Source organism: Gouania willdenowi, chromosome 13 (assembly GCF_900634775.1).
Source record: "Gouania willdenowi chromosome 13, fGouWil2.1, whole genome shotgun sequence".
NCBI classification, from domain to species: domain Eukaryota; kingdom Metazoa; phylum Chordata; class Actinopteri; order Blenniiformes; family Gobiesocidae; genus Gouania; species Gouania willdenowi.
The window spans coordinates 42,904,490-42,913,688 of NC_041056.1; positions in this window are offsets into that span (position 1 = coordinate 42,904,490).

Sequence of the window (9,199 nt, forward strand, 5' to 3'; positions counted from 1 at the left end):
AACTCACCTGCTGCATTTGTTCTAGTGCTTAAACCTGATTGGTGTGTCTACAATTAAGCAATCTTGTGTTTGCACACCTGATGGCAGTGTTCAATCAACTGGCTCATAGGTGTGGTCATTTGACAGTCAGTTGCTTTGGAATTGCAAGGAAGTGACATCTTGATATACTTCTGTGTCTAATGCATAGACGTGTGTGTTAGTGTTTCAAATCACGGTGTGTATGTTTTACACAAAGTGTGAACGGACTCATTGTGCTTACAGTGGTGCAAATCTGGGGCCAAGTTTTGCTCCTTGAGTGTAAGGTTTTGATAATTGGGCAACACTTGAGATTTTAGTGTTTATTTCAATCGTAAAAACTGTAAACCTCGTAGGCCATATCATCAAGGATCTAAAACAAGCACACAGCGCTAACATATGAAGACGGTGCAACTGCGAATGCTTATGCTAACAAAACAATGACAGGGACGTCTTATCATCACACTTTTTAGCGTTATTTACAGCTTACCGAAGTGCTCTGTTCATCGTCTCCAAAGATAGAAGGAATTGAACCCTCAATCAGACAAAGTCTTTCTGTAAATCCTTCTTTATACTGGTGGAGGTTGATGAAGCAGTCATCATTGAAGTGCTTCACACACACAAAAATGACCTTACCCACAGATGTGGTACATTTCTATAAAAAATAAAACTCAACCAGACACTTTGAAAAGGTTCTGATGCTGGGAGACGGTGTAATGAAGCGTGTGGGTTACTACATCCAACAACCCAACATTTTGACTTATCCTCTCGTAACTTCTGCATCCTGGAGCTTGGACTACAAAATAAAAGCCAGAAATAAAAATGGCGGATTGCTCGAAGTGTTGGGCCTGGAGTTGATGAACTAATTTAGCAGTTCTGCTGCAAATACTGTGATGTAATAGTTCAAAAAACGTAATAGAGAATAGAAAAATCGAAACAGATTGAAAAATATGACCAAAACAGAATATAAAGATATCTACGGAGCACCTGGAGAGATTAATTGTAACTTTTCTGTACTTCTAAACACTCTAAATATACAACAAAATGCATTTAAGGGCTAAAAAAGTGGATTTAACATGATATGTCCCCTTTAATGAAAATATTGCTCCTAACCTGGTCCTAACTGTGGTCATCCTCTGATTCTGTATCCAAGTGCCGTGGTTCTCAAACTGGGGTCCTTGAGGCGTAGTTTGGGGGTTCATTAAATAATTCTATTCCTCATGTTGTAATAATAAAAAGTCCATACTGTATGTAAACCAATGCAGCATCACAACAGATAGTACAGTTACTCTTTAAGTTCATTTCTTCTACAAAGATCTTAAATATTGAAGAAAATATTACCTCCTCAGTTTATTTTGTTAATCAACTTTAATATAAATAATTCCAGATGATTTACTGCACAATTATATAAATGCTGCTCCTCTGTCCCACTACCCACAATCCCTCAGGCCTGTGTGTGTTCACAACAATGTCCTGTGTGTGTGCGTGTGTGTGTGGTGTGTGGGTGTGTGTGTGTGTATGTGTGTGTGTGTGTGTGTGTGTGTGTGTGTCAGACACAGTGTGTTGTTGTTCCATCTGCCCACCCTTTGATCTCCCAGCATGCATCAGTCCACACTGCAGCCTTTGTTTGTACACACACACACACACACATGTTTGTGTTGTGGTAACCACGTCTTCATGTCCAGAGGGGTGTTCCATAAAGGAGGGTTAACAAACTCTGAGTCTATCCATAAACTCTGGGTCAACATACCCTCCATGGTAAACTCTGTGTATCTGATTCCATTACAGCTGGTATGAAGTGGGTTAATCAACCTTGAGTATGTAAACCTTGGGTTACTGACGTGCACGCGTTTGATAAAAAGACATCATCAATGGATCAGAGATGACTCAAGCTGCCATGACAACCACCTGAAAATAGTGATTTATTCACCCTAATGGGTGAAATAAGTCGGTGTTTGATGAATATGATCCTGTTCTAAAGGTGTGTTCAGTCTTCAGTGACTATAGTGGCTTAAATCACCTGTAATTAGTCACACTTTTTGGTCACTTCATCACTTTATTGCTTCAGTGACGTGACGAGTGGTGAATAATATGAATAAAATGTGTCTGAGGAGACGTGTCAGCAGCATAGGATGTCTGCATAGAGAGTCCTCCTGTTACACTGGATATAAACACAGTAAATGCTGCTTCATATCTAATCATTTATATTGATTTAATGTAATATTGTCACCAAAGTCATCTCAACGTCCTAAAAAAAATGTCATAAAAAAACACTGAAGCGGGATGTGAACCCGTGACCCATCGTTTCCAAGAGCAGCGTCATAAATCACTGTGACATCATATTCATAGATGTATGATCTACAGATTTAACTGTATAACAATATAAAACAACAATTGAGCCTTAAAAGTGGATTAATTTAAATGATCATCTCCTCCTTTATATTATCTACAGGTTTGTATTCAGTGAACTTTACTACAGACGTCAGTAGATGTTTTAATGTAGATCAACCTCTCAGTGTGTTTCACTTAATGATCTACATCTACAATGTTAGAAAGAAAACTACCGTTTGATAAAAAAATAAATAAACATAAAGCAACACAACATTAGTAATGATGTGAACACGTCTGTGGTGTGTGATGTTACTAATGTGTTTCAGAGAAAAGTGTTAAGGTTCATTAAAGTGTTCAGGTGGGCGGAGCCAGGTAGAAACCCAGGGTTTCTTTGATAAAACCTGCCAGTGACCAGGTTTAGTTCACAGACAATGTTGTCATGGTAACATACTTAGAGTTTGAACATAACCTGCTTCATAGAATATCCCTCTGCTGTTGTTTGCAGAGGTTCCTGCTGCGCAGACACTAGAGGATTCTGGGATGGAACTGGAGGTTGTAATGAGGAAACCACTAACATATATATATATATATATGTGTGTGTGTGTGTATACGTTAATAAATATGTTCACTATCAGTGTCTCAGAGGGTCAACGGGTCATTTGGGTTCATCATCAGAGACTGAGTCCAAAGTCTTTGTTTCTATTTTTGTTTACACTCCATGTCTTTTGTAACTTTTGTAAATTATATAATTCATGAAATAAAACCTGATTCTCATGTTTGAACAATCAAAGGCTTCCTAGTGGTTGATCTTCTACTAGAGCAGGGACCCCCACTGTAGCTGAAGGTGGTTGAACACAGACATGAACATTGAAGAACAGTCATGTGGAGACAGGACCATCTATAAGGGGGAATAAAGGAGAGATTTTTGGGGTCCATCCATAAAGTCAGTAAAATGATGGTCCATTGTTCTATGAATCTGTAATAACCACATTTATTTATTCATCTGAATAATATCCACTGTTATCCAGGAACGTTATTATTATTATTATAATCATCTTAAAGATGGAAATCATGGTTTTAATCACTAATAAAATGGTTCAAAGTGACCAAAAATGGTGGAAAAGGAGGTGAAATGGGATTTTAAAAAAAATGGTTAAAAGTTGCAAATTAAAGTGGATAAAAACAGACAGAAAAAATGCAAAAAAGGGTTCAAAGTGTTAATATTGGAACAATTAGTTTAAACTGGTAAAAAAATGGTCATGACAAATCCTGAATGTGGTTAAATTGGTAAAAATAATCATGAAATATGGTTAAAAAGAGGTTAAAAGTGACAATAATGGGTCAACATATGTGACATTAGGTGTAAAAGTGGTAGAAAGGGTTTATAAGAGCTGAACATGTATTTTGACAATATTAGAAAAACAGAAACTTTTTGTGGGAAATTTTTATTGAAATTTATCAGAAATTGGGAGTAATTTTAAAAACACTATCATATCCAAACATACATTGGCATCCATGCAAAATAATACACTTAGAAAAATCCAAAACACAACATTTCAACTGTTTTATATAGAAGTAGAACTTTAGATAACTTTTTATTGTCATTGTACAAAGACAACTACATTTGTAGCAGCTTGGAATGCTGTGTAACACATAAAAATATCATAATAAAATGTATATAAAAAAACAAATATCTACTTAAGAAGATACAATCATTTAAATGGAGTTTCATTTAATTTGTCATAAATTCAATGAAACTTTACAGTATTTGCAGGGATTTCATGGTTTTCCCATGTTTTTATCACAAGATGGAAGTCATTTTTACTTTCAAAAATCCTGCTCAATATGAAATTATTTGACAAGATTTCCCTAAATTAAATAAATATTGTCCCTACTGTCACTTATTGCTTGGATATTGTCGGTGCCGTGCTCATATACTACATATTTTTATAATATTATGCATGGAAATGGTTTTAATCCATTCAGAACAAACTTATCTGTATTTGAACTAAAATGTGTTGGACACTCATGGTTTAAAGTCCTATTTTCTTTGCTTTGAGTATTTTTAAAACATAAGTTCATTGTGGCTTATATTTGACGTTTTAATCGACATGATTTACAACGTCTCTATCAATGTAGAAGAGATTATGATGAATGATTATTAACTTGAATCCAAGGTTTCTATTTATGAGCAAATGATAGACGTTTATTGACACACATTGACCTGATTATGAGTTTATCAGTCAGAGAATTATAACAAACGGTTATTATAAAGCTGTGTTGTGTGTGTGTGTGTGGTGTGTGTGTGTGTGTGTGTGGGTGTGTGTGTGTGTGTGTGTGGTGTGGGTGTGTTGTGTGTGGTGTGGTGTGTGGGTGTGTTGTTGCAAGTGTGTGTGTGTTGTGGGTGTGTGTGGGTGTGTGTGTGTGTGTGTGTGTGGGTGGTTGTGTGGGTGTTGTGTGTGTGGTGTTGTGTGGTGTGTGTGTGTGTGTTGTGTGTGTGTTGTGTGTGTGGGTGTGGGTGTGTGTGTGTGTGTGTGTGTGTGTGTGTGTGTGTGTGGGTGTGTGTTGTGTGTGTGTGGTGGTGTGTGTTGTGTGTGTGTGGTGTGTGTGTGTTGTGTGTGTGTGTGTGTGTGTGTGTGTGGTGTGTGTTGTTGTGTGTGTGTTGGTGTGTGTGGTGTGTGTGGGTGTGTGTGTGTGTGTGTGTGTGTTGTGTTGTGTGTGTGTGTTGTGTGTGTGTGGTGTGTGTGTGTGTGTCAGTGTGGTGTGTGTGTGTGTGTGTGTGTGTGTGGTGTGTGGTCAGTGGTGTGTGTGTTGTGTGTGTGTGTGTGTTGTGTGTGTGTCAGTGTGGTGTGTGTGGTGTGTGTGTCAGTGTGTGTGTCAGTGTGTGTGTGGTGTGTGTGTGTGTGTGTGTGTGTGTGTGTGTTGGTGTGTGTGTGTGGTGTGTGTGTGTGTGTGTGTGTTCTGTGTGGTGTGTGTGTGTTGTGGTGGGTGTGTGTGTGTGTGTGTGGGGTGTGTGTGTGTGTGTGTGTGTGTGGGGTGTGTTGTGTGTGTGTGTGTGGGGTTGTGTGTGTGTGTGTGTCAGTGTGGTCAGTGTGTGTGTGTGTGGTGACCTGTCAGTGTGTGTGTGTGTGTGGTGGGGGTGGTGTGTGTTGTGTGTGTAGTGTGTGTGTGGTGTGGTTGGTGTGTGTAGTGTTTGTAGTGTGTGTGTGTGTGTGTGTGTGTGTGTGTGTGTGTGTGAGTGTGTGTGTGGTGTGTGTGGTGTGTGTGTGTGTGTGTGTGTGTGTGTGTTGTGTGTCAGTGTGTGTGTGTGTGTGTTGTGTGTGTGTGTCAGTGTGTGTGTGTGTGTGTGGTGTGTGTGTGTGTGTGTGTGGTTGTGTGTGTGTGTCAGTGTGTGTTGTCAGTGTGTGTGGTGTGTGTGGGTGGGTGTGTGTGTGTATGCGTGTGTCAGTGTGTATATGTGTGTGGTCAGTGGTGTGTGTGTGTGTGTGTGTGTGTGTGTGTGTGTGTGTGTGTGTGTGTGTGTGTGTGTGTGTGTGTAAACTGATCTCTGAGCAGTCACAATGAGTGTGTGTGTGTATGTGTGTCAGTGTGTGGGAGCCTGAGCAGATACTGACACACACCAGTGAGGACAGACTAGACTCTGTGGTAAGTCTCAGGCTTTTCTCTTCACTCTTTTCTAATTAATACATGTTAATAATATTTATTAAATAGATGTTTATAATATAAATTAAAAACATGTGTATGATATATATATTAAATACATGTTTTCATGGAAAAATGATGCTCAACTCTTTATAAAAGCACCAGCTTTAACAACATACAGTGTGTATTTATTACACAGAGATGCCAAAGGACTTAACATCCCGTAATGCACACATAGGCAACAGGCGGCCCGGGGACCACATTTGGCCCTCGGTCTAATTTTATGCGACCCCCAAAGTAAATGTACAAAATGACAAAAATACACAAAACAACAGCAAAAATACTTTAAAAAAACACAAAGAATTACAGCATTGCAGGAAAACACAGTAAAAGACATGAGAAACACAGAAAATACTACGAAAACACACAAAACTACTTAAGAAATGAACAAAACGACAGTAATCCACAAAATGACTCAGAAAAACTTACAAAATTACAGAAATTGACAACAAAAGTACAATAAAAGACCAGAAAAATGCAAAAAATTACCCACGGTACAAACTAACAAACAAAACGACGACAGAAATATACAATAATTACTCCAAAAACGCAAAATGATAGCACAAATACATACATTTACTCTAAAAAACATAGATTTTAATACACAAAAGGACAACAGAAATGCACAAAATGCCTCAAAATGAGCAAGACAACAACAAACATACACGTAATGACAGAAAAACACAAAATTACTATAAAACTCTTTGTTCTTTCCTGTATTAATGCTCAGATCGCTCATTATTCTAAATGCTGACATGAATGTTGATCATGTGACTCTCTGATCAAACAAACACGTTTTTGTGGCCCTGCTGTGATAAAAGTTGCTGACCTCTGCTCTAATCATCTCTAATAAATCAAGGTAGTTCTGCGTGCGTGTGTGTGTGTGTGTGTATGTGTGTTTATGGAGCGAATTTCTCCCCAACGCGGTGTATGTTCGACCTCAAACTTTTTTGACTCCTGGCACATACAGTAGGTTGAGTTTGTGCACGCATTATTCTGGGTTTATTTGGTGTTGCAAAACATTTATTTACACAAAACACACAAAATGACAACAGAAATGCACAAAACTACACTAAAAAAGATTTTTAAAACATACATAAAATGTCTCCTGAATCACTACAATGGCAACAAAAAACAATAATTATACAAAAAATGCACAAAAAGACAACAGAAAGATACAAAACACACACAATGACTTCAATAAACATACATTACAGAAAAATACACCAAACAAAAAAATATGAAAATGAGTAAAAAAAACACATTTATCATATTCATGTCTCATAGAATTAAACCAGATAAATCACACTCACTGTTTTACACCCACACATAAACCCTTTATAACACTACAGAGTACAGAGTATGTACACCTCTATGTACATACAACCTTCAACACATAAAACCATAATTAACAACTCTACTTAAGCTCTTCCCACTATATGAATACATACTTCTGACGGGCACTGTACTAGTGTAATGAAATAGTAATAATTTTCATAATTTTATTCTCATTATTGACAGTTTTTTTCAATTGATTTTCTAAATCTATGAGTTTGTAACTTTTCAATAGTCTGAACTAGCTGGATGACATTCAGTAGGTATATGCAGTGGACCGTGATGAGCATAAATGCAATTTGGACCTATAACCTAAATTTAACAGGAAGTCTGCAATTTTCATTTTTATCAGGCCAAATTTAGCACCTTTTCTATTTTTTTTTTGCCAAACCACGCCATCTTAAAAGTGAACTCTTCCTAGAGCGTTTATAATTTCTACATGATATTAAGGATTTATGTTCTTGACAAGTGCTAAAAACAGGAAGTTTTTCACCACATTTCCAGGCCTACAGGGGGTGCTAAAGTCTCATCATTTTTAAAACTAACTCAGCCAAAACTCATTCGATCAAAACCCAAAGTAATGTGCAGAACAGGAAACGTGTTCCGCACGCAATGACATGAAAATTCACGAGACAAGTCATACTGCCCCCTGGTGGTGATAGAAAAGCACTTTTTTCATTTTCGGGTTAGGGTTTTGCTACACGATGTCTCGCAAAATGTGTTGCAAAACTCAAGCAGCTCAGATTCACACGAGAAAAGTAGTTAGTGTTTCTGTAGCGGTAGATATGAGAAGTTATACCTGGAGAGTTGTGGTTGTAAACGATCATTTACACAAGTAATTAAAAAACATGTGAATAAATGTTAGATTACAAGTTTGCAGCTGTAATTTTATGTGTAAATATCACTCTATACATTTTTTTCCATCATTTGTGACATTAAATTTATTTCACGTGTGGATTTTTTATACACAAGCTCACACCACATTCTATAAACTCTCACATTTTGCAACATATCTACCATCATACTTTTCACCATATTTCATGATTAATTGGACCAGTTTAACCACTATCACAAATTATCATGTTTATTACAGTATTTGCCAGTTTAAACTAATTGTTCCTACTTTTTAAATGACCTTTTGACTATGTATGCTTTGGTTGTTGTTTTATTTTTTTCTGCGTAAATGTTGTTTGTACATCGCATCTAATCTGTTTGTTGTATTCAGGAACTATTATGTACATATTTACAGTAGTCTGTGATGTAGAACACAGGAAGAATAGCTCCTGTTTTTTGCAGTATAGCTAAATAAAAACAAACAAAACAGAGAAAATGCGATTAAAAATGCTGTACGCTGGACAGTTTGCACAAAGGACCCATATCTTTTATTATCCAGAATCATTTTTATTGCCAAGTGCAGTTTTTAGACAATACAAGAAATTTTACTTGGGGGATGGTACGTAAAAACATTGGGTGACCAGGGCTGTGTTCAGGAAGCTGGTGGCATACTCCGCTTTGTCCTATTTCAGGGTCGCGGGGGTCTGCCGGTGCCTATCTTCAGCTCACACTAGGCGCTAGGCGAGGGAACACCCTGGACAGGGCGCCAGTCCATCGCAGGGCAACACAGACAACCACTCACATGGGGAGTTTATGCAAACTCCACACAGGAAGGACCCAAGTGTCATAAAAAATGTTATTTGGAATGTCACTTGATCTATTTAACTAGCCTACTGGAATTTTATTCAATGTTTTTATTTCTTTTTCATCATTCTGAACCCACATCCGTACCCAACTTTGGTTTTTGGGTGACGGTGGGGGG